Raw genomic sequence first — 25811 nt, 5'->3', positions numbered from 1 at the left:
ATAGGAAATCAATGCTCCATACCTATGGTCACCCCCTCATTAGTCAGGTCTGACCATAAGCTAATCACCCTTAACATCCACATCCCACCCCCACCCCCCAGTAAAGAAACCACCATAAAAAACTTCTCCAAAGCCAACTTCATGCTACTCAAGTCAGAAGTGACAAACTTCATGACACCCATGCAGACAGGAACTGAAAGTTTAACTGCTGAATCCTACACTAAGGCACTGTACGAGCACATCCACTCATGCATGAATCGTGCCATCCCAAATAGAACCAAAATGCTCTCATCCAAAAAAGGAAGCCAATCTGGTGGTCCCCTGCCATAAACAAACTTTACAACAAAAGGAAGAAACTTTTGCAGAAAAGAGGAAAATCCCAGGATGCAAAAAACTCCCTTACTAGCCTCAGTAAGAAACTGAGATGCCTCATAAAATCCTCCAAAGCTAGTTACGAAAATAAAATTGCCAAAGATTCCAAAGACAACCACAAAGCATTCTATAACTATGTCAAGAATCTAAATGGCAATGCTCAGATCTGCTCTGAGCTAAAACAGAATGGCATTAAATATACTGATCCGAAGGATATTGCCAATATCCTGGCAGATCGATTCAGTGCCAACTTCACCCCTCTCACCCCTAAATGGCCCATCTCAATACCGGAAGATTGCCAAATTCCAGTAATAACGGCCACACAGGTACAAAACGCACTCTCTAAAGCCAAGAATACAGCATCCATGGGACCAGATGACATCCCGGGCTGTGTACTACATGAACTACAATATGAACTGGCACCTCACCTAAGTGTCATGTTTAATCATAGCCTCACCTCAGGTTTCGTGCCCACTGAGTGGCGCAGAGCTACAGTTATCCCAATCCACAAGGGGGATCCACCTTGGATCCCGGAAACTACCGTCCCATCAGTCTGACAAGCCTTATCTGCAAGGCCATGGAGCGTATTATCATGGAACTTATAAACAAAGACATTGGCAACCTTCAAACACTGGACCCCACCCAGTTTGGGTTTGTGAAGGGCGATCTTGTCTCCTGAACCTGATTGACTTCTTTGAATCAGTCTCCAGAGCCATGGACAAGGGTAAGGTGGTCCACACAGCCTATCTAGACCTTGCCAAGGCCTTTGACACCATCCCCACTCTGGAATCATAGATAAACTTACTAAGTTGGGCATTAATCCCTATGTCACCCAATGGGTTGCTAAATGGCTTACTGATAGAACCCACACTGTAAAAGTAGCCGACTCCAAATCCAGCTCCAGACAAGTGACAAGTGGAGTACCTCAGGGTTCAGTCCTGGGGCCGCTCTTGTTTGGCATCTACTTCTCTGAAGTACAGGTCAACACTAAGGGACTCTGGCTAACAAAGTTTGCAGATGACTGCAAACTGGGAGCCATTATTGAATCCCCAAATGATGTGGATACTCTACAAAGGGCCTTACAGAAACAGATGCTTGGTGCCAGAGCCATGGGCTCAAGCTCAATGCCAAGAAATGTATTGTTATCCCCTTTGGGAAAAAACATGTATCCATGAATTACCATATAGGTGGCAGTACACTAAACACAGAAAGTGTGATAAGAGACTTAGGGACACAGGTGGACAGTGGTCTCACCTTCGATAACCACATCGCCACAACAGTCAGGAAATCCTTCTATGTGGCACACCTCATCACGAAGGGCTTTTCATCCAGAAAAAAGGAGGTCATTGTCCCACTGTACTCATCCCTCATTAGACCCATTATAGAATACAACACCCCATTTGGTATGTACCTCTCAAGACATCTGCAACAACTGGAAAGGCCTCAACAATACCTCACTAAAAGAATCACAGGCCTAAAGCAGATGCCCTACGCTGACTGCCTTAAAAAACTCCAGCTATACTCTGTCGCATATCGTCTACTCAGAGGCGATCTCTGCTTAACATGCAAGGCCATGTCAAACCCAGAGCTGTTGGACATGCTACACTTAAAGAAATCCCAATCCCTCAGAGCTACACGCTCCAGGGATCTAAACCTTGTCATCACAATAAACAAAACATGCTGGAGGGATAGGTTCCTGACCCAGAGACTCCCCAGACTCTGGAATAGATTGCCCATACATGTCAAGCAGAGTGCCTCTTTGGACCTCTTCAAGAGGAACCTTGACGATTGGATGGGAGAAAGGAAATTCACCCCAGGGATCACGTCAGTCGCCCTGCTAGACAGGGGTCCAGGAAAGTAAATAATGTGGGAAGAAATAGCCAGGGAATTGTTATGGCTAGGTTTGTATAGGCCCTAGGGCTGATAGCCTAGTACCAACCTATGAACCTATGAACCTCCCTTCCCCCTCATAGTGGTCCTTACTACAGGGCATCAAAGGAGTACTGATATACCAAACACATGGTACTCTTGTATTGTAATAAACAGATGTTTGTTATCTTGATCAGTATACAAAGCAGATACTGGCATTTAACCTCTAACCTCCATGAGAGAATTATTCAGAGTGATTTCCATAAAGAATGCAATACCACATGACATCAAGCTCTCTGTTAGATGTTAACATTTAAAGCTGCACCTACCCTGTATCTGCATACACATGTAGGCTTATGTAGCATCCATCTGGGATATACATGTAGCCAGAGTTTGAAGCTTGTTTGTGCTGAATTTTGCTGACATTTGGCACTCCGTCTCCTGTCCTAAGGGTACTGTATATAAGGTGTGATCATCTGATGCTATGTAAAAAGAAGCGGCTATTGTAGTTATATAGTTATTAGTCCATGAGGATTCAGTGTCCCGTAGGGCCTGAATATTGTGCAGAGCAGCTCAGAAGTGGAATCACAGAGATGGGTCTTGGGGAGCAGGTCATTTGGACTAGGTCTGGGATCACAGGCTTTGACACTTTTGCCACCAATAGGTATGCAAATGGACAGTTAGTGAATATACATGCTTGGTTCTTTGTTATGCATACTGTATGGGTCTATCTACATGAGGTTATTAGTAAGTAAAAGAGTGCAGACCAGCTGTAGCACATAGGAGACATGGGCAGGTATGTGCTGTTGTTATATGTTGCTTGGCTCATCTTTGCCCTACCTCTGGTCATCCATGTGGCTTTTACTTAAAGTTGTTTTTTTCTGTTATACATCTAACCTGTCATCATGTAGTCATGCTATAAATGATGTTTTATAGTCAGTCAGTGTTCTTTCTCTGATAATATGTTACTTTTTTTTACTGTGATTAGGTCATGGCTGAAAAGTGTCCCCTTGTGGTGAAATCCACCTAACTGTTCAATAAAACTGAACTAAAGTGAATTAAACACAAATTAAATTAGTCATTAAATGTGACACAATCTGTCTTTCAGTGTCATTCAAGATAACTGGTGCATCTGCAGCAAACTGCAGCAAGCCTGACATTGTACATTGGATTAACTGTATGTGTCCTTATTGTACATATTCTCTTTTCCCACAGTGAAAGCCATACCATTTAAAGTTTTGTAGGTTTAATTGCCCTTTAAAATATTTTTTTTTATTCTCTGCCCATCATTTGCTTCAACTGGTCTCACATGGATCCAATCTACTCCCTCAAAGTGGGAGGTAAGGAATCTGGTTAATGGCGTATAACACCAAAATTAGCCTCCCCCTCCAGATGAGGTCATCATTGGCAGTGATGCAGAAGAGCTTTGGAACAGATAGTAGCCAGCAGTGTCACATATGTTGATGACAGTTTTTTTCATAAACCCTACCCCTTTCCCCAGCATGCTAACATTTCCACAATAGGCTAGGTAAGCCATGAGGTGTGACCTAAAAAGAGATCCTGATTCTTCCCTGACCCACTGATCTGCATGTGCCAATCTGGCAATCTTCTACAAGCCTTTACTTCCACCAGGATTTAAGAAAGATGTATTCATTCATTCTTCTTCACCACTGGTCCATAGATAAATACTAGGTTATCAGTATGCAGACTACTACAAGCCTAGCCAATACCCAGAGGTCAGAATCAAATCTTGTATTTTATATTTATGATGTAAAGATCTTACCCATTATGCCAAACTCTCCCAGAGAATGAAAACACTAATTTCCTTACTGGTTCCATCACTCACTCCCTCACCCAAGCCCTAATTGAACTCATTTCACTTGGGCTGTAGTTTTTTATTTATTTATTTATTTAACATTTATTAACCGGGATAGTCCAACTTGGAATGAAGCCCTGGGGAGAAATGCTACAGGTGCATGTCTTTGTAACATGGGAGGAAAGAGGAGCACCTGTTGGAAACCCACACACATGCATACACCACACAGAAGGCACCCCAGCCAAGAATTGAACTGGAGAACCCCTTGCTGGGAGGCGACACTGCTACCGCTGCACCACTGCACTGTCCAAGTTAGTTAGTTAGGGCTTCATCCCTTTATTCCACCAGAGCTTGCATCTCCTAAAATATCTGAAGGAGAGTTTCAAACTGCATTGCATTGAAACTTCATATTCAAGAGCTACTTTACAAGACTTACTTCAGGTTAACACATCAAGTGCAAAGAACTACGTGCCCACACCAAACCACAAGATCACAGTAAGCAGTGCAAATGTAAATTACACTATTTTACCAGCATTTACTTCTGTCAAGTCTGACTAATGAGTGTTCATTTCATGACTTCACTTGCACTCAAGATTCAGAATATTTGCCATGGAACAGGAAGCATAGACACATGACTTAGAAATCCTCAGATTATCTTGGAAAGGTTATGTTTGCTATAGTCCACTGTCAGACTTTGCAATGGTGATAAATGCTTTGGTTTTCCTGCTTGGCTTTTGCAGTGCCCTTTCCCTAGGGCTTATGGATGGTGAGTTAGTGTGTCTGAAGTGACTACAAAATTCAATCATCAGATTGTTGATTGGCACATCTATTGTGTGTTGCATCATCCCTGTGCTGCATTATGTGCTCTGGCTTCCAGTTGTAGCTAGGTGTATTTTAAAGATCCTCACCCTTACCTACTAAGACCTTTACATTCTGGGTCCTATATATGTGAGAGAGTTGTTGTGCCTCTATTTCCCTACCAGGCAGCTGAAGTCACTGGAGGGAGTGACTGTTGTCTGTTCCACAGACCTGTTTGGAAAGATCTGGGACAGTTATCTTTTGTTATCTTGACCCAGTTCTTTGCAATCAGCTACCATACCTGATTAGGGTATCACAGCTGGCATCCTTCTGTACAAGGTCCTTACTTGGCCACTTTTACAGGAGTACCTACTATAATCCTAGCAGGGGAGCAGGACATTGACATAAATTTTAAGTATTTTACTGATTTTGACGGACATCCCAATCGATAACACTAGTGCCGACCGACTGAATAAAAAGGCGTGAAACAAGTTCAGCAACAGCAACGTTTTCTTCTTCTTCATTTGCCCGCTGTTATTTGACCTCAGAGTAGGCATATTTAAATTCAGGGGATGGGGGTCTTCCTCTACATAAGGGGTACAGAGGAACTTGCTGCCTGCAAAAAAAGTTGCCTTTGAAGTTTGGAGAAAGTAGTTTTGTTTTTTTTCCCCAATCATTCAGCATGCAATAAAAGTACTATAGACTGACTGACGTATCCCTCTGGATTTTCTGCAACATTTGAAAATAATACTATTTTGAGGCATTCTACCCTTGCTATTAGTGCTTTTTATTTTTTATTTACTTATTTATTTTCAATTATTTATGACTTTATTTGTAAAATGCCAAAGATTAGGCACTGTAATACTCTTAATAAAATTATAAATACAAATAAATAATTATAATTTGAACATTTGCAACAAAAGTTTTATCTACAGTTTGAGGCTCAGTTAGCTAACAGCTTATGATTCCTGAACATTTTAAACTAAAGAAATAAAACATGTAATAAGAATTATAAATTGTACTTAAAGGTTTAGATCTGTTTTTGTAAGTAGGAAGGACATTTATTTTATTTATTTACTTATTAATGTTTTACATTTCATCACTGTGAATGTCCAAATTGCCAATGCCCATTTTCAGTGCAGTACAGAGAAGAAAAGCTCAAAGAATAATCGTTAAATTAACTTAAATGTAATATACATCAAACACATGTATTAATCAGCTAATAAACGTACACGATTAATTCAAAATTTAAAAATAATCTTTTAAAAAGAATAATCTAAAGCAAACATATAGGAAATTAGACACAGTGATAAGTCACATTGTTAGTACTTTCTTAAAGACAATACAGTTAAAGATGGGATAAACACAGAAACCTAACAGAAACAGGTAATGCATATAACAGTCAACATCAGAAAGAAGGCTCTATCAAAAAACTTCAAATGAGTGATAATGCAGAGCTTTGACTTGCCTGTTAGATAACTAGTACACTCATCAGAACAGGTGCAAAATTAAATTTTTTAATATAATAATAATAATAATAATAATAATAATAATAATAATAGTAATTCCAACCTGGCATGTCCATTTTGATTGGAGGTGGGTTTAATGCATACTGGGAAGACATTTACTGCAGTGCCAGTGGAAGTATGTTCTACAACTTGGCAATGTGAAAAGAAGAAGCTTGAATCACTAAATCTATTCTTGGATAACCAAAACCAGTGTTCATTTCACATGCTCTGCTTTTTGTATAGAAGTATTATTTTTAACACTGTTATGGAGGATTTGCTCAGTGTAGAAGGTTAACAACAATGTTTGCAGTCGATTTTCTGCCAGCTTGACTGTAGTTTTCAAAATGTCTGACAAATAAGATGGTCATAGGGCAATGCTAGATGGCTCTACAGGTATATGCATAAATGAAAGATGGTATCAGAGCTATTCAGGCACAAGTAAAGTTAAACCACTGAATGCCTATATGTAGCTATCTTTGTTGTTTACAGGAAAGCATAGTATCTCATTCTATATATTTAACTGAGTTATCTTTTACAGTATATCCATGCCACTTTATTTTTCATATGTCAGTTAGAAGGGGTGGAAATATTTATGCTGTTCTCTTTTTAATATAAATACCATCCTTTGCTTATAGATAACGGTAAAATTCTCATCAGCAGCATTTTTGACAAATGCCATGATCACATAAGAACATTTGAAGATTCTTTTGGAAAAAGACAGTAGTCTATTGATAAGTCCATTTCACTATTACTCTAATCCCCTTGAAGTTGTCACATACTATTTGTGCCATTTTCAGGCTTGTAACAGTTACCTGCTTATGTAAAGTCTGACACCTCTGAGTGTTTTTTAAGTTTGAAACTTGCTGTTGCCAGTTTTTAATGCTGATCACTCAAACAAAGCAGAGATACAATGAAGTATTGCAGTGCGCAATATAAATCTGATATGTGGTCTCTGATCGACACACTTTGCTTGCTTCACCAAACCTTTGTACAGTGGTGAGAAGAGTGAAAAAATTAAATAAGCCTTTATCAGGCTAACCTGATTTATACTGTCTATTTATCTCTTATTTAATTCCTAGCCTCATGATGGAGGCAGTATTGATAGCTTCATGCTTTGTGCTGAGAAATAAAAAACTACTAGCAGTACCACAGCTATCTACTGCTTAAGTGGATGAATCTCAACCACAACCCCAGCAGCAATGGCACTATTTGAGATACCACTAACCCTGACAGCCATTTCAGGGTTAAACGAATAAAACCTATCTTTACAGTACCTATATCTCCCCCCTCTGCATTTAAAGTATTTGTATATGAGTGAATGACCCATGAAACCAGCATGGTTCACAGCTTTATTCTGCTTAATCAGGACTAACAGGCATACTAAGAAATTTTTATAACTGTTGGTAACTCCCCCCACTGGATCCATCATGAATGCAGTGGCTTTGAGAAGACAACATACAAAACAAAATGATTCGAACATATTTCACTATATGTTTTCATCACTGCATTAAAAGGCTGCTATCTCTGTTAGGTTGTGACTGACTCAGAGAGTAAGTTATTTTGCAGATTCATGATGTGAATTTTTTCTTAACATTCCTGCTTCATATGCTTCATAAGTAACTCACAGTTCCATTTTTATGTGTAAATTCTTATCTTTAAAAATAAAATTATAAGGTGCCATTACATCCACTGCTCCTTACTGGACATTGTTGCAGTGTGCACTGTATATGTCTATCAGTTCCCTGCTACCAATGATAGTGAGTGCTCCAACATGGGGGACATAATGCTGCTGCCAAGGGTAGAGTGTGCTCCAACACAGGGAGCATAATGCTGCTACCAAGGGTAGAGCGTGCCCCATCATAGGGGACATAATGTTGCCACCAAGGAGACAGAGCATACTTCAACACAGGAACATAATGTACTTCCTTGACGATCTTCTGTACAAATGAATCTGATATGCACCTTCAGCTGGGTGATATCTTCTTGAATAGTTATTTCAGTATGAAAGTTGAAAATGTTGGCTTAAATCGGGCAGAAGTGTATATGTAGACATGAACATGACAAATATAAGCAGCACTGAGATTATGAAGAGACAAATGAGTTGAATTAGTGCAATTTTTAAGAAGTTTTAAGGAACATTGCTTGAACTGTATTCTGTTGTCAGAAAGGCAAAGCAGTCTTGTTAGATTCAGTTTTGCAGAACTGTATGATCATTGTCAAGAGCAGTTGTCCAAGAGTGGTGAAGGCATAAGGTATCTGTAGTGAGTAGCTCAAACCATTTAAAAATTGAAGGATAGGTTGTTGAGGGACAAAGAAGAGAAAGGACCCCAAAACAGAGCCTTGAAAAACTACAGAGCTATATTGGAGGTGTTGTAAAGCATGGAGTCAGCACTGACGTATAACATTCCAGAGTTCTGATAATTGTCAAAACATACAAGAGGTCCTTCACCAAGTTCAGATTTATCAAGCTTCTTTAGTCTAAGAGTGCATGCTACATGATCCAGGGTCCTCTTCAGACTAACTAAAGGGATTCAAGTTAGAAGACCTTTCCCTTTGTTTGAAAAAGTTGGAATCTGTTACCTGATAAAGGATAGTTGGGATGCTGAAGCCTTTGTAAAGCTTTGCTGGGCAATGCATAGAAGTCCATATACTTATATGAATTCTCTAGGCAGCTTTTAAACAGTTGTTTACAGGTGCTTAGCAAGAGCGTGGAGCTTAGAAATGGAGTGAGAGCAGGGTACATGTGTTTGCATACCTTTGTAGAGGAATAACAGCTGCATTATTTTAAGCAAAGGAATTAATTGTGTGCATAAGGAAACAATGAAGATATGAGCAAGAAGTTTGCACATAAAATAAGTAGACAGCTGGTTGACTGTTCCGGATGTTGTTTACCAAAGAACAAAAACCTGTCTCAATGCATTTAGAGAGGAGATTTGAAACAAGTTTGAGAGAATTTGCCTTGACTAGAAACCCAGGATGGTCATCTGGTTGCTGTCATCAGCTTTATTAGTGAAGAAGAGGAGGATATGTAGGCATATGCCTAAATTATGAATGCTTGAGTAGCCTTAGTTATTAGAGGCTGAACTACACCCTGAAGTAGATGACCATGAAGGCACAGGGGAGACTTAGAATGAGCAGGAATCTTTATGACTTTTTCCTCTGCAGGACCTAGAATTACTGAATGGTTTGCTTCAAATGGAAGCAGGAATTCTGAAGATTCACAAAGTAGTGATGCTGGACTCCTCCCAGAGTCTCTGTGTATAGTCCTCATACCTTACAAGTGCCTTAAATTCCATGGTCAGCTAAGGACATCTGAAGCCACTAACTCTTTTAGTTGTCAGTGGGAAAATATTTTGCTACATTTTTGTTCCCGACATATATGCAACTAAATACACTAATGCAATGTACATTAAATAAAGTAAGAGGTAGTGCAAAGTGATACTAGGTTAGTGTAAGTTGTTACTGGATTGATACTAGGTTAATATAAAGTAGACTGCTTATGACATCAGAGTTCGTGTTTTATTATCATCTGGGATGACAGTAAATATATTAATTCAATAGTGCTGCATTTGTGTGTATATATTATGTAAGATGCCTTTCTACAATTGTTTTTAACTGATGAATGGCTCTTTAAACCAAACAGTAGACAGGCCTACAGTCTGATCTGGGCCATCACCCTGCCAAAATCACCAGGTTACCAAATATCACATTTTGTGTCCCTTTGTCATGGAAATCCACAAGTTCTTCACCTGACAGACCCTCAGTGCATTCTTTAGGCATTGTGGACTTTTTGAAGACTTATAGACCATGAGACCTACTGCAGTTATCTGATCTAGAGCCTGTTACTTCTGCAGAGAACAACCACCTGAAAGATATAACATGCATTATTTGATAAGTATTACAGTCTTAGAGCAACTGATACTGTTAAAAGGATTACATAACCTAAACTCTGGTTTCCAAAGTAATGACAACTGCTGCTTTTATTTTTCTCTTTAAAATATGTCTATTGTATATAGTTCCCAGAATGTACTGTGTTTGAAGGGCATGTGTTCTGTGGCATCTTGTGGAAGTTGCAGTTGTTTGTATTATGATTCATCTATGTTTTAGTAAGATATGTTTTACTGATATGACACTTGAACAGCTCTTTCCATCAAATACTACTGCATCATCTATTTATTCTCACTGATATACAAGAAGGATGCTTCATGCTCACCAAATGATTTATAAAAATCAGTGCATACCAAGATTATATATTCCCTATTCCGAAGGAGATATGGGCTTCCTTGAAATTGATTACACGTATAGACCTGCAGTCCTGGGACTGCACATATATCTGCTGACCACACAAGACTCAAACATAGTGAAAGTTTTGAAACATGGGGGCAATAAATCTAAGATGACGTCCCTGCTTAGTCTAGCAGAAGCATATTGGTGTCAAGCAGGAATGGAAATCTGAACAGAAGTAGATAAAAATCAGGCAGCAACTGAATGTGCTAAAAATCAAAAGAAAGAATATAAGGTGAAGGATGAGATGAGAAGTCAAGAAATGTGGAATATGCATAAATATAGTTGCAAGTATGGAAAACTCCTGGAAGAACCTCATGATGATCTGGATCGAATGCAGGAATGGTTTAGGAGAGTCAAATTCAAACCGAAAGATGAAAGGTTAATATTGGTGGCCCACGATAGTGGACTACGTACATGTTGGTTTACAAAGTCCATTGAACATGTGGGAGAAACAGACAAATGTAGGTTTTGTAAAACAGAATTGGAAACAGTTGCATACCTCGTTGCTAGTTGTGTCATACTAATGGCTGAAGGACTGTGTACTGAAAGGCATAATAATGTGGCAAGACTGTTGCACTGGGGATTGTGCAAACATTACAATAGTGAAGTGGCTGAAAAACATTGGAAAATTAGCTACAAAGCATCATAGAAAATTATGAAGTGTACATCACATGGGATCACCCATTACCAGCAGTTCAAAAGACAGATGCTAGAAAACCAGATATAGTGATCCAGGAAAAGAAGACAAAAGTAGCACTGATCATTGAAATTGCTACATCCAGTGACTACAGTGTCTTGTGTATATAGAGAGACTCAAAGTTTAAAATATCAGGATTTGCAGGCAGAAATGAGAGCAATGTGGAAGAAAGATACCCAGACAGTTCCAATATTACTAGGAGCAACGGGGTCTTATAAAAAACAATCTACAATTGTATTTAGATATGTTACCCATACATGTAAATCCATATGAATTGCAGAAGGCATCATTAATGGGTGCATTGCGGGTGTGAACAGCACTTCTGGCTGTCATCAAAGATTGAAACAATACTAATTTCATGAACTTTAATCATGCTTTGACTTAGTAATGGACTCCATTCCCATCATGGTATTAGAAACCCAAAAGACTTGGACAAATTAAGAGAGAAGCCATATACAGTGACACTACAGAATGCATGGGAGTCCAGTCATTGATATATGGCTGTATTGTAACTTCTTGGTTTGTAATTCTGTTTATGCAGCTCCCCTTCAAAACATCTCTTTTATCTTTCCTTGGAAAAAACTCTCTTTTTCAGTATTTAGGAAGTTTGTTACTTTTGGATATTTTGCTGCTAATTCTATTTTGCTTGATTTTTTGCCGAGTAAACATGTCGTGTTTCGGGGAACCTACCCTAATTCAAATGAACATTATTATGACTGGCCTAGTCAATGGCTGTTTTTACCTTTTCTTATTTACCTTCATATGAAATACCCTCAGAAATGTTGCCTTCCCAGGGTGAGATCCAATTTGCATCACCCAGTGGGATCAGGTCTACAGCTCCGCAGCACTAGAGACTTGTTAGGACCACTGTGTCAAAGACTGCTTTATGGGCCACAGTCAGCTTATTAGCTACTTTCTCATGGTGAAATCAATTTAAAAGCATGGATGGTTCCAACATGGGAAGCCCCTAATATGCTTTATTCACAGGCATGCTTCAAGTGGTTCTTTGGATATGTCTGTGAGTTGATGAATTCCTTCAAGACATAGTGATAGTGTGTCATATATAACTGGAGAAATGTGTTTCATTGCACACACTCCTCAGCTGTGTTTATTTAATTTAAAACATCCTGTTTAAATAAGAAGCTGTTCTCAGCCTGTCATTTATCAATCATTTCCCAACCCTCCTTTCTGGGAATGACAGGTGAATGTTAGCAGTCCGCAGGATGTGTTACAAATTGAAAATATCTCCCAGTTACAATCCAGTGATAAAAGGTTGTTGTACTATATTGATATTTTACTACTTGTGGGGCTGGGTGCTTGTGTGAATTAATTGTAACCTGCACCTAAAAAGAAGCCTAATTCTGTTCTTTTTACATCTGTCAGGTTGGAAAGCATAATAAAACCTCAAAAACAAAAATATCCAACTTGTCCTCAACATAAACCTATTTGGTACTCCTCTAGAAATTGTGGGCCTCTACAAGGGTGTTATCCTCACCACTTGAGAAACATTGGCAGTTAGTTACTTTGCTCTGCAATCCGTGCAGGCCTGTCTTTTTTCTGGAATGATATGCTGTCGGTAGGAAGTATAAATATTTGGAATATGGATCAAATCACACTTTGAGATTGTATATACTGATGTGTTGAAAAACGATTCAGTATTGATGGTTTGAAATACAAAAATGTTTGGCCAGACATATAAATGTATTCATGCACTAATAAAACAAATTTCCTGTTTAGAACCCAGCCATCAAAACACTTTACTGTCTCTCACTAAAATTTATTTTATAGTTTGCCATTTCACTATTGTAGCACAGCCTGGAGTTTTTAATATAGTTATTTTATCACTGCTTTAAAATTCAGTTGAGTTCCAGTTAATAGTGTGACTTCTATTCTTACCAATATCCCTGCTCATTTTTTTTTCTTCTTTTTTCCTGTCATCTTACCCCTGAAACTATCTTGTTGTTTTCATGTCCTGTCAACACACTTGATTTCTGTCTCTTCTTCTCAGCATCCCTTAACACCAAGGGTGGGGCAAGAGACTACAATTGCAGCTGGCACCCATTAGAAATTGTCATTTTCTGCTTTTGACATTAACCCCACCACCTAATATTACACTGCATGCCAAACCAAGACGGGGCCTAATAGAATATTCCAGTGATCTGATCACGTATCCATGTACCCTCTGACAGCTACCTACAGTGCTAGTGGGCCTGGCAGACCAGAGTATATCACAGCCTATATGCTGTCTCTTGCCTTGATATCTGATGTCTGCCAATATTGCAGTCGATCAATGATGCCTCCCTCCCAAAGGTTGGGTAAGTCAACACTGACCATTCACTCCCACCATTCTTGACTGGCTCCTGCACTACTCAGATCACTATTCGAGCCTAGGTCACTTGCGTCTCACTCAGGGTTTTATCACATTGTGTCACTGAAAAAGCCATTGCTGTTTCACAGAATCGTAGCTGTTTTCAGCTGTAACACCCCCTACCCCTGTCCCTGGCTAAGGGCATAATAGCATTGACTTTTGCTTGAATGATTGCAATGATGGGCAATATACATTCATATTGCCCTTGTGGATAACTGGTACAAAAACATTGCACATTGCATAAGTTGTGACTTGTGATGACCACACTGCTCACTAGTGGGAGATGCAGTGTTTTGTTTAGCATAGCTCAACAATTGGTACTGATAGTCTTGAGTACAGCAAGACCTCACTAAAGTTTTGAACATTTTCAGTTACTCTAAAACAGTTTCTACAAAGCTGCTTAGTCTAGAATATGATCATTCTTACCAAGTAGTCCCAGAGATTTGTCACTCAACATGTGGTAACCTACAGTAAAACAGATGGAGTTCAGTAAACCCATTTGTAAGTAGTGAGAAACTGTTGCTCCCTAATTTAGAAAATGTGTATCGGCATGCTTCCTGTCTGCATTACTAGCAAAACAGCCTGGGTCAGTAGAAAAAAATGCACTGAGGTACTTGTGTCGTGGAATAAAGCATCTAACATGATACAGTTCATATCACTGACAACGATACAACAAAAGCAGAACCTTAATAATAAGAACCAGAATTGTGGTCTACGGCCTACGTAATGAGGCAGAGGAAGTAAACCATTAATGGCAGCAAGCATTTCCCTGATACGATATCATCATATCTGCAGCTACAACAGACAGCAGAGAACTGTGATGAGTTTTGGGTTATATAGCACCCTATGGTCTTTCAATTTGTTATTGGGGTTAAAAATAGAAAAAAATGAAGTTTTGCATTGGAAATAAATGTTAAAGAGGCCCGCTACTAGCAAGATGCCAGTAGAACACTTATCTCTGCATCAGAGTGCTTCTTCTTTCGCTATCCTACTGAAAAGAAGGCACATGTTACACTCAGTAAATGTCTCAGACTGGAGTTTATAGCACCTGCATGGTCTGAGCCTAAGATGTCTCATTCTATTAACAGGAAGTGGCTTACTTATACACTGTAGAGAGGACATGATTTAAATACTTTCCGAGCTACAGAGTTCTGATTCTATGACACACCACAGCAAAGCAGAACTTAGGGTTTTTAGTTCAGTCCTTTGGTTTGTGAAGTTTTACACAGTGAGAGAAAGAGAGAGAGAGAAAACAGGCTGAGCACATGCAGAGAAACCTAACAATGGCATAAAATAAAAACGGGTAAGTTATGATTTTAAACAGATGCTATCATTTTAGAAATGCACTTATGCTTTCTGTAAACATGTACTGAACTTTTATGACTTTCGTTAGTATAGCTTTGAAATGTGTAAATATAGGAAAGGAAGATCGTAAACTGAGAAATAACTGTCATGAAAAGGAAGTACTCTAAAACACATGCTTATTTGTGCTGTGCTCTGAGAAAAATGTTAAAAGTCAGTTAAAGAAAACTGTGTTTCTGCATAAATCTGTAGCATGGAGGTTTCAGCTGACTGGTACTGCAAAGAGCATGTGTGTCCTGTAACCGAACAGGATAAGAGAGGTTCGTCTCCTGTGGCAGGACTTCCTTTCACACGACATCAGCTTGAAACGAGAGCACTGTGCCATATTCACTGTTAGTTATTAAGACACATGTTGGCAATTACTGGTTTTGTTTTTAGAACTAGCCAGCTGCTTTTACAATGAATGTCAGCTACTGGGAATCTAATGGAAGAGGAAGGCACTGTATGATGTAATGCTGTACAGGGGCAGGCAGGTCAGCACATATTATTTTGTTTTGCTAACCAGTAAGTACAGTTTGGCTTAAGTGTCTGTGTATCACGGTATCTCTAGAGTATGTGATACCTGTGATTTCCTTAAGTCACATACTATGCTAATGGAGATTGTTGAATTGATATCCAAAGCTGCAGGGTTCGGTTGTGCAACAGTTCATTGACTTAAGCATTAGGTTATACTGCCATCACTTTAAAGCACTGAATGGAGAACATGACAGGCTGCATCAGTATCTAATAGCTGTTTTATATGAATTTGTACAATGAATCATGCAGACGCAGACACACTGCTTGTTTCATTTTAGCCTTCTGCAACAAGACAAATTGTGTGTCCTTTCTTGTGCATCCATGTTTTTCCTGCTTTTTATACTTTTTTACCCATCTGCTGCTTGCAAACCAACAACTGTATTCTGATGACTGACTTGCTTGTTCCATCTGTTGGGTGAGAACTGGCCATGGATGGCCATCATCTAGACAACCTGCAGGGATTTTAGCTGTTATCTCACTCCTCAGTTCCCAAACTGAGGGGATCATCATGCAGCACTGACCCCATTCCATGCAGTACTGCATATGCACAGTTCCAGCTATAAAGTTCACTGTTTGGCATGCCTTTGCTCAATTGCTTCTGGCAAGTGCCCAAGTACTGCTACTATATCTAGCCTACACTAGATGGCAGTACAGCAGTGGGTCTGGCTAGATTGCATTGGTGTCTCCTTCGCATTCTTCCCTCCATCTCTTCCAGAGCTATTAATGATCCTTGGAGCATCTAGGTTGTAATCAGAACTTTATTCCTCTGTGATGCACAGTAGAGCCCAGCCAGTTCTTTTTTCAGGCTTTCCTTCAGTTTGAGTTGTCACCAATGATATTGCATAAGTAACATTTAGTTAAGTGTTTTTCATCAATAGATAGTGTGGAACAATGTGCTTTATTGTGTGACTCTGATCTCTAAGCTCTTCAGGATATGGCGTTATGGATGATTTAACTAAACAAAACTTTTTTTTGCAAATATGTAAGTTGTTTTGTACTAAAATTAATTAATGTGAGTTTTGCAGTCATTCTGCAAAATATCCTTACAAAAAAATGCCTGCTTACTAAATCCACCAGTTACATTTTAGATCTTGAATTAAATCAGTCTTTGGGGCATGCTAACAGCATTAATCTTTCACTGCAAAGACATGCATGCATGTTTGAATACGAACCAGCATCAGATTGAGTTTTTTCTTTTCCCTTATGTGCTTCATGTCAGTTTGTTTTTCTTTTCTTTTAACTCTGAGCACATGTATTAGTCTGAGAGCAGAAGGGATTCATAAGTGTAGTAAGATTACCAAATATATTTATGCAAAGAGACAGAATGATAGGCAAATGTATGCTAAGCAAGCATGCTAGTAGGGAAAGGATTTAAGGGCCTCACTAAGTAATGCCCAGCAGCTGAAGAATACAATTAGTAAAGTGAAAGTGGTACTTATGTTACTTGAATTGGGCATGATAGCCATTATGAAGCCATAGATGTATAAGGATGAAAAGATTCAGGAGCATTTCAAGGTATTTTGTTTTGTTTTTTTTTTGTTGTTTTTTTTTTGTTTGTTTTAAAGAGGATGAATAGTTTTCATAAAACTGGTTGTAGATGCAGCTGTGTGTATGAAAGAAGATGTTCTTTCTGAAGACATGTTTTATGGAGATGTACATTATGAAAATAGTGGCATTGAATGTTCCTGTGTCGTGCACTATAGATGTTCATAGGAGATTAAATGTGGCATTAAAAGTGCAGAACTGGAACTTATTTATAGAATAAAGGATGGATTTAAATGTCAGAGAAACTAAAAACACTGTTTATAGTCGACATTCAACATTTATCCTGAGTGTAATGGAATTTGGCAACATTTAATATATTCGGAGAAAAAAGGCAGAATAGCAGTTAACTATGGAAACTGAATCAGAACAATTTTAAAGGTACAGATCAGAGAAAATATTTTATCTTCAATGTTTCATAGCACACATAGGATGTTTCAGACAATGATTTCTGAGTGTCAGTGGGAAATAATGAACATCTGACCTGGAAGTCTGGCATTTCTTACATCTGTCTGTGTAGGGATTGGAGAAAGAGAAGAGTTCACTAAAGGGACAAGATGAGGAACACTTTAGTTGAATAGCAGGCTGCTAAGGAAAGTAAACTTTATGACATTAGCCTAGTATGAAAATTTCTCTCCAAATGGGAAAGAAAAGAGGTAAAAGTGTTTATTCATGATGGGTAGATAAAAAAGTTAAATCTTAAATCACAGAAAAATATGGGTCTATATTAGATCAGCGAACATTTAAACAAGCAAACGCTGATTGATCGACCTGATTTTAGCGAAAGTTAGAAATATCAAAGAAACAGAAACTTGATTTATTTTCCTAGGGAAAGAATTCAGTTGTCCGTTTCTGTTGCTTCAGTATTTTCAGTGCTGTGGTGGAAGGTTACAGGTCGGATAAAGGTAAGTGTGCGATTGTGTGGATGTGAGTGTTAGGGTGGGTTAGGTGAGTTAGGGTTAGGGCTCGGGTTAGGTATGTGTGCGATTGTGTGGACTTGAGGGCTAGGGTGGATTTAGGTGAGTTAGGGTTAGGGAGCGGGTGAGGTGAGTGTGTGATAGTGACGGACCTTAGGGTTAGGGTTTGGGTTAAGGTAAGTGGATAGTTAGTGGTCTGTGCATAGTTTAGTGTAGGGTTAGGTGTCAGATTTTAGGTGTATGTGTGTGGATTTCTGTTTGTTTGGTGTACTTGTGTTGTGTATATGTGTTTTGGATCAGAGATTTTTTTCCCTAGGAACAAAATCATTGATCTGACAGTTTGAGATTGTAAGCTTTCGCTTACATACGGTCGATCAGTCAGCGTTCACTGATCTAATATAGACCCGAAAAATATGTATCTGTGAGTGGTCAAAAGTGGGAAATGGAGAAACAATATTTGATAGTAAGAAACTGAATTGATAAATAAGTCATTTGGTATGTGAGGGCACCGACTGATGAATTTGCTAAATGGTTATTTTAGGAAGGTTTATCATAAAGATAACAATGGAATATAACCAAAGTGTGATGGAACATTTTATGTCAGAAAGGGAATTGAATATTAGTTGTGTGTCTGTGCACTGGAAGACTGATTTAAGGAGATTACAAGCAAGAAGTTCTTTTAGACATATAGATTATTTTTGAGATTGCTCAGAGAGAGAGAGAATGCTGACAGATCACTTCAGAGAGTGACTGATGATGGATTACTTTAGAAAGTGCTCATATAGTGACTGCTGATGGATTACTTTAGAGAGTGTACAGAGACGAACTGCAGATAGACAGGTACTTTAGGGAGTGCTCAGAGAGTGACTGCTGATCGATTACTTTAGAGAGTGCTCAGAGAGTAATTTCTGATGGATTACTTTAGAAAGTGCTCAGAGAGTAAATTCTGATGGATTACTTTAGGGAGTGCTCAGAGAGTAACTGCTGATGGATTATTTTAGAGAGTGTTCAGGGAGGAACTGCTGCTGGATTAATTTAGAGAGTGACTGCTGATGGATTACTTTAGAGAGTGACTGATGATGGATTACTTTAGAGAGTGCTCAGAGATTAACTTCTGATGGATTACTTTAGAGAGTGCTCAGGGAGGAACTGCTGATGGATTACTTTAGAGAGTGCTCAGGGAGGAACTGCTGCTGGATTAATTTAGAGAGTGACTGCTAATGGATTACTTTAGAGAGTGCTCAGAGAGTAACTTCTGATGGATTACTAGAGACTGCTCAGGGAGGAACTGCTGATGGATTACTTTAGAAAGTGCTCAGACAGTAATTTCTGATGGATTACTTTAGGGAGTGCTCAGAGAGAGACTGCTGATGGATTACTTTAGAGAGTAACTGATGATGGATTACTTTAGAGAGTGCTCAGAGAGTAATTTCTGATGGATTACTTTAGAGAGTGCTCAGGGAGGAACTGCTGATGGATTACTTTAGAGAGTGCTCAGGGAGGAACTGCTGCTGGATTAATTTAGAGAGTGACTGCTAATGGATTACTTTAGAGAGTGCTCAGAGAGTAATTTCTGATGGATTACTTTAGACTGCTCAGAGAGTAATTTCTTATGGATTACTTTAGAGAGTGCTCAGAGAGTAATTTCTGATGGATTACTTTAGAGAGTGCTCAGGGAGTGACTGTTGAGAACATACATGAACATAAGGCTTTTTTAATGCACTGCTAAAATCTGTAACATTACTTGATAAATAGAAGGAGGCAGAGGTGGTAATAGTGTTTAAAACTTTGGACAGATCAAGAAAATGATAAGCTTGTGAGTATAATTTCTTCATTGAAAAAACTTGTTTTGTTAGCGGATGATAAAAGTCACAGTGAGATTTTGGAAGGAGAGTATTGTCAATTTAATTATCTTTTATAAATGGGACTAAACCAGTGGATGTGATGTTTAGTAAGGCTTTTTATATAATGCTGCATAGGAGATTGGCTCAAAATCTACTGACATGGATGTGAATAATATGAAGTTAGTGTGGGTGCACTGTGTGTGTGTTTGTGGGGAAACAGTCAAACACTGAGAGTGGGAGGTGTAAGAGTGAATAAGGGCAAGTCCTGATTGGTATTTCTTATTGATTACTGTGATGGTCTGTATAACCTCTATATTTCTGGTTTATTTACTCAATTATAAAATAAGATGTCCTTTCTTAGTTATTGAATTATGCTAAGGTGTCCATTTTTACCAGATTATTGAAACATGGTGTGCACAGTTTATCTTATCTCTTGTGAGGTATTTGACACTATTCTGTATGTGGGAATAAGTGACATATTAAAAGTATTAAATAGGAAACCATATATAATTCAATGGTGAAAGGTAGATTAAAGAGCAAGAAAGAAGTTGGCATGGGAGAGGCACAACAAAATCAGGATGGGAGGTGATCTCTCTCTCTCTTCTGATGGGGGTTACTAGTGGTATGCCACAGGACTCTTTACTGAGGCCTTTAATTTTTTGGATTGTTCTTCTCATATGTAAAAATTACAAATGGGCTATGGATGATTATATATGCTGATGGTTGCTAAATTAATAAATTATTCACTTCAATAAAATATGCTGAAGGTCTTCAAGATGACTGGTGAACATTCACACATGAAGCAGTAGTAATGACCTTTAAGGTCAGTAAACGTGGCATCATGAGTCTTAGCAAAAAGGGAAACAAATTATTATTACAAATACATTAAAATGGTACCATCTTTAAAGATATGTGTACAATGATAAGGCAAAAATTTAAACTTTGAATAGCGTGTATCTGTCAAAGTCAGAAGAGCATATTTTGTAACTTACCTAATTCTAAAGATCATGCCTAGTCACCCCAGGGAGAACAGTGCACCACTTTATATCACATTGATCCTACCTGTAATCGAATATAATGGTGCATTTTGTAGCCTTTGGACTAGATCCCCAAATCAACTATAAAATGCAATTCCTTACTAGAAAAGTCAATAGACTGGGAAACTTGAACTACTCCTGAATGACTGAGGAATTGTGTTTATAAATTGTTTGGTTATATGCTATGTAGAAGTGACCTCATCCTGGTCTATAAGGTAGTATTTTATCTAGTTCTATTTGAAAATGTGTGTCTAGAGCGTACTAGTGTGGGAGATACCATCAGAGTTGCAGCCTAACACTAAAAGTAAATATCAGTAACCTTCCAAGATTGCATAATAATGAAATAAACCAAAAAGCCTCTTAACTTCCTTTAAGGACTCCACTTACAAAAAACATAAAACAGCAGCACACAAATAAGCAGAGTCCAAACTGGCTGATAAAGATTTATTGTAAAACGTTAGCGCTTTCGGGTAAGAACCCTTTTTCAGACAACTCTGTCCCTTTAAAACCAGCCTTGAAAAGAAGGCGGGTTAAATGCAAGCAGTGATTTGCTGTTTTTAATTGTTTACTTATTTTTTAATTATATATAAGATGTTTTAGAGAATGTGTATGTTGTCTGAAGAAGGGCTCTTCTCTTTTATGTAGGATTGCATAATAAGGTTACCCTTACAGCTTACACAAAAATGTTCGTCATTAATGTCCTTCAAAAATCAAAACTTTACACACACACACACACACACACACACACACACACACACACACACACACACACACACACACACATACACACACACACACGCGCACACACACACGCACACATACACACACACACACACACACACACACACACACACACACAGAAGATACACACGGGGTTATGACACTCATGTCTCTGTAGGTCGGTAGCTCATAACATTTAAAAATCAAATCTATGAAGACAAGACAAAACTCAGTGAGTGAAAAATGGCAGTATTGATTCATTGAGAGTTTCCTGTATAAAAATGGCAGTTTCCAGTCACTGAGCAATTTTCCTACTTAAAACTCAACTAAGCACTGTCATGAATAACTTTGCCAAGCCACGGCGGCTGGAGTACTTGAATGGTTTCCAGGCTGGCTAAGATATCTTCTTCTGTCATAGCTATAAAAACAATGCACTGCTGCCAGATGAAGAACCCTGCTTGCTCTGTAATGCACTCAGGATTTTGAGACTTTTGGTAGGTTTCAGAGCTTTGCCTTCAGTGGTCTGTTAGAGGAATTTAATAAATCTAGCAGCACATACAGTACAGTTACTGTTAAGCATCGTCATTACTGTTTTCAATAGGATGTCCTTTGTGTGATTATGGGTAGCTGCTAAAAGGTCTCACTGCAGATTATGCCACATGTCTCACACACGCACATGCGTGCATACACATACACACACACACACACACACACACACACACACACACACACACACACGTGCGTGCGTGTGCACATACGCATACACACACACTCATTCACACTGAAGTACATGTGTTCTTTCAAACTGGCAGGAGGGAAGGAGAATTCGTTTAGAAATTGAAAATACTATTGCCTAACCTTTGTTTTTACAAAGCATAGTTTAGATGTCCTGTATTAACCTCTGGAAAACTTATTGATAAAACTTATAAATCCTGTTTGTGTGAACATAGTTTAATCACCTCTATTCAGCAAAGTCTAAAAGACTAGAATAAATACATACAATTGAAAAAAATGTACATAGCTATACATGTGTGTGTGTGTGTGTTTGTGTGTTTGTGTGTGTGTGTGTGTGTGTGTGTGTGTGTGTGTGTGTGTGTGTGTGTGTGTGTGTGTGTGTTTGTGTGCATCGAGGCACTGTTATTGCAATGAATAAGAACAGACTTGGTGCCAGGATAAACTGTATGAGAACAGCTCTACATGTTGAAAGAGCCTTCATTTGAAATAAATTCTAGTGTTGCTGACCACAGCATATATTCTCAGGATTGTTGGTTGATGTGCATTGCTTATCATGTCAGTGTGTTAGTGTAAGTCTTGTTGTATTCATGTCATTCATAATGACTTCTTAGCAAGAACTGCTTGTAGCAAGCTGTTGAAACTATACTTCAGGAAGTGAAGACCAAGACATTGTGCTCTTATCAGTAGAGCTTTAGTTTAACAATATTACAAACTATATTCCCAGGATGGTGCATCCCTTCTACCAAAATCTTTAACCCATAGCTCCTTATAGCATCCAGACTTTTTTAGGTCTGGCTTCTTTAACTAAGTTACTTATTTTCATATTTACATTCATATTTTCATATCAGCGAGCCATATGTGTTTTTGAGGAGTATAGTGTGATATGCCAAGGTGGGAGGCAGGACAATTCATCATTGATGTCCATTTATTCCACACTGTACCTGAGATATTAGTAATTGTGAAAATAAACACTATTTCTATCTGTACTTAATACTTCAAAAAAATGAGTGACTTGCAAACTGTTGCATGACACCAGTTGAAATCTCAAATGTTGAAGAAAACTATCTTTGACATTTGCACTGCAAGTTACACATCTTGTGAGATATTAAGTGCTATTTATATTGCTAATTATATAACTAAACATGTTTTCAAAATGATCTAAATATCTCAATACATTTGCACTGTTGGAGGAATTAGATGAATTTCTTGTTGTCATTTGAATGCTTATGTCTGGCTAGCAAAAATATTTTAACAGTATATGTCTAGGTTACACAATTTTTAAGATATGATAATTTGTCTGTGAAAGTGTAGCAGAAAAATATCATTTTGCGTTTGAGCGCATTATAATATGTTATATGGAACGATAACGACTGCTATTACCACTATAAAGAAAACTTCTTATTGATAACATTGCTATGGGTTGAGTCGTAATAGCTTTTATTATTCACAGAATATTTACATTTTATGTTATACTTTTTAAGTTTATTTTTTCGAAGATCTGTATAGGCTGCTAGAGGTGTGAAATTGCACATCACACAGGTGTTAACGAGTTAAGCAATACCTGATGTATATTAAAGGAAACAAACGTATTTACATGCTCTCTTAGCTCAACGTCCACTGGTCATTAAAGCTAGAAACTATATTGTGCTGTTTTGTTGCTGTTACTTTTTGTCTGTGGCATCCAGACCAGTGATATGGTTTAGTCTGCGATGTGTTTGTATGTGATGTGTTTTAATTGGGGCAATCATCTGAATATAATCAGTTAATATAATTTCTGTTTAAGTATTACATGTAACATTAATGTTTTAGATAATTTGATATTTAAATCTAAGAACAAGACAGTAAATCTAATACCTTAATGGAAGGTTGCAAATGTTTTTTTTGTGCTGCTTTGCATTCTCTTAGCACGGCCACATTTGTTTTTCTCTATGATTACCCTGGATGATGTTATGGCATAAAGATTTTATTTTATTTATTTTACATTTGTTTATCGGGATAGTCCAACTGGGTTTATAGCCCATTTTCAGTGGAGGCCAGGGAAAAAAGCTCCACAAAAACTATAAGCAGAAAAAGTACAAATGAGAAATACATTGAGAGACAGATAAGACAGTACATAAGGACACATTTGTTACATGAACTAAAACTATTACAATCTAAAGAGAAGGCAGAAAATGTTTAAAATTATACAAAATTATTTACATGTAGTAACTGTTACACTCTAATAAAGGTGAAAATTATATAATTATATTACCGTCTGAATTTTCAACTAATACATACATTCAGGTAAAACTGCTGTCGGTATGACTGCATACAATAGCAGGTGCAAGCTGAATGTCATATAGGGAGGAAGAGTGGTTTTGTGTGTTCAGTGTGGGTGTACTCTAGCTGGGGGCAGTTCAAGAGCACTTCCAGCTGCTGTTTAGCTGGGTCCTAAGAAGTAGTTTGAACATCGTGGAATTGGTAGCATTAAGAATGTTTTGAGGGATGGTGCTCCAGACTTAGGAAATGTAGTTAGAATAAAGGGCATCTCCAAAGCTGTTATAAGATTTAGAGACTGAAAAAAGGGATTTCTCTGTGGATCGTAGTCTTCTGAGGTTAGAGTATGGCTAGATGAGGTTTTGAAGTACAGGACAGTTTCCTGGGTTAGTAATAATATTGTGGGCAGTGGGCATTTGATGGAAATGCAGAAGATTGGGTAGTTCTAGCCAGCTGAGCTGGTGGAGTTCTGCCCAGTGGTGAGACCTGTGTGGAGGATTTGTAGCAAATTTGGCTATTTTATTGTAGCATGCCTCCAGCTTAGCTAGGTCAGAGTTTCTCAGGTTAGTAAAGATTGGTGAGGCGTATAACAGGGTGGAAAAAAGATGGGTTCTGACAATAGCCTGCCTGGTGGGATGGGTAAGGAACTGTTTGGACCTGTGGAGATTACCAAGCTTAATATGGGACTTTTTGATAACTTTGGAGATATGCTTGTCAAATTTAAGGTTACTATCAAAAGTGATGCATAGCAGTTTTGTATTGGATGTGGGTTCAATTTTGGTGTTATCAGCTGAGAAGATAGTGAAGGGAGCTGTTGGGTTTTTGTCAGAGAAAATAATGAGTTTAGTTTTCTTGGGATTCAATACAAGTTGTTGGCTAGAGAGGTAAGATTCTATTTCTGTGATTGATTTTTGTTTTTTTTTTTTTCTTGTAATTGGGACAGTGAGGGAGCAGCACATATTAAAGTTGAATCATCTGCATATTGAATAGTAGTAGCCAGGTTGGTGGCCATATGCAGATTGTTGGTAAAGACTGTAAAGAGTAGTGGGCCTAAGACTGACCCTTGAGGGACCCGTACTAGTACTGGGAGGTGGGAGGATAGGTCATTTTTCCATTTGGCTGCATGGTGGCATTCTGTGAAGTAGCTTTGAAACCAAGTTAATGTGG

At 38.3% G+C, this 25811-nt stretch overlaps 1 protein-coding gene across 3 annotated transcripts in view; it reads left to right on the top strand.

Annotated features, from left to right (window-relative positions):
• Window positions 1-25811, top strand: part of LOC122792925 (signal-induced proliferation-associated 1-like protein 2) — a 2084855-nt gene that overhangs the window by 1140787 nt on the left and 918257 nt on the right. The window contains exon 1 of one of the 3 annotated variants that reach the window (XM_044060496.1): window positions 14755-15018. The exons of the other annotated variants lie outside the window; for them this stretch is intronic. The gene's annotated coding sequence lies outside the window, so the exon portion shown is untranslated. Of the gene's footprint in view, window positions 1-14754; window positions 15019-25811 lie in introns of those variants that run through there. 3 annotated transcript variants of the gene reach the window in all.

The sequence above is a fragment of the Protopterus annectens genome, chromosome 2.part0, assembly GCF_019279795.1.
Source record: "Protopterus annectens isolate FY-2018-M chromosome 2.part0, PAN1.0, whole genome shotgun sequence".
Taxonomy (NCBI): Eukaryota; Metazoa; Chordata; order Ceratodontiformes; family Protopteridae; genus Protopterus; species Protopterus annectens.
This window is presented reverse-complemented; position numbering and strand designations above follow the sequence as displayed.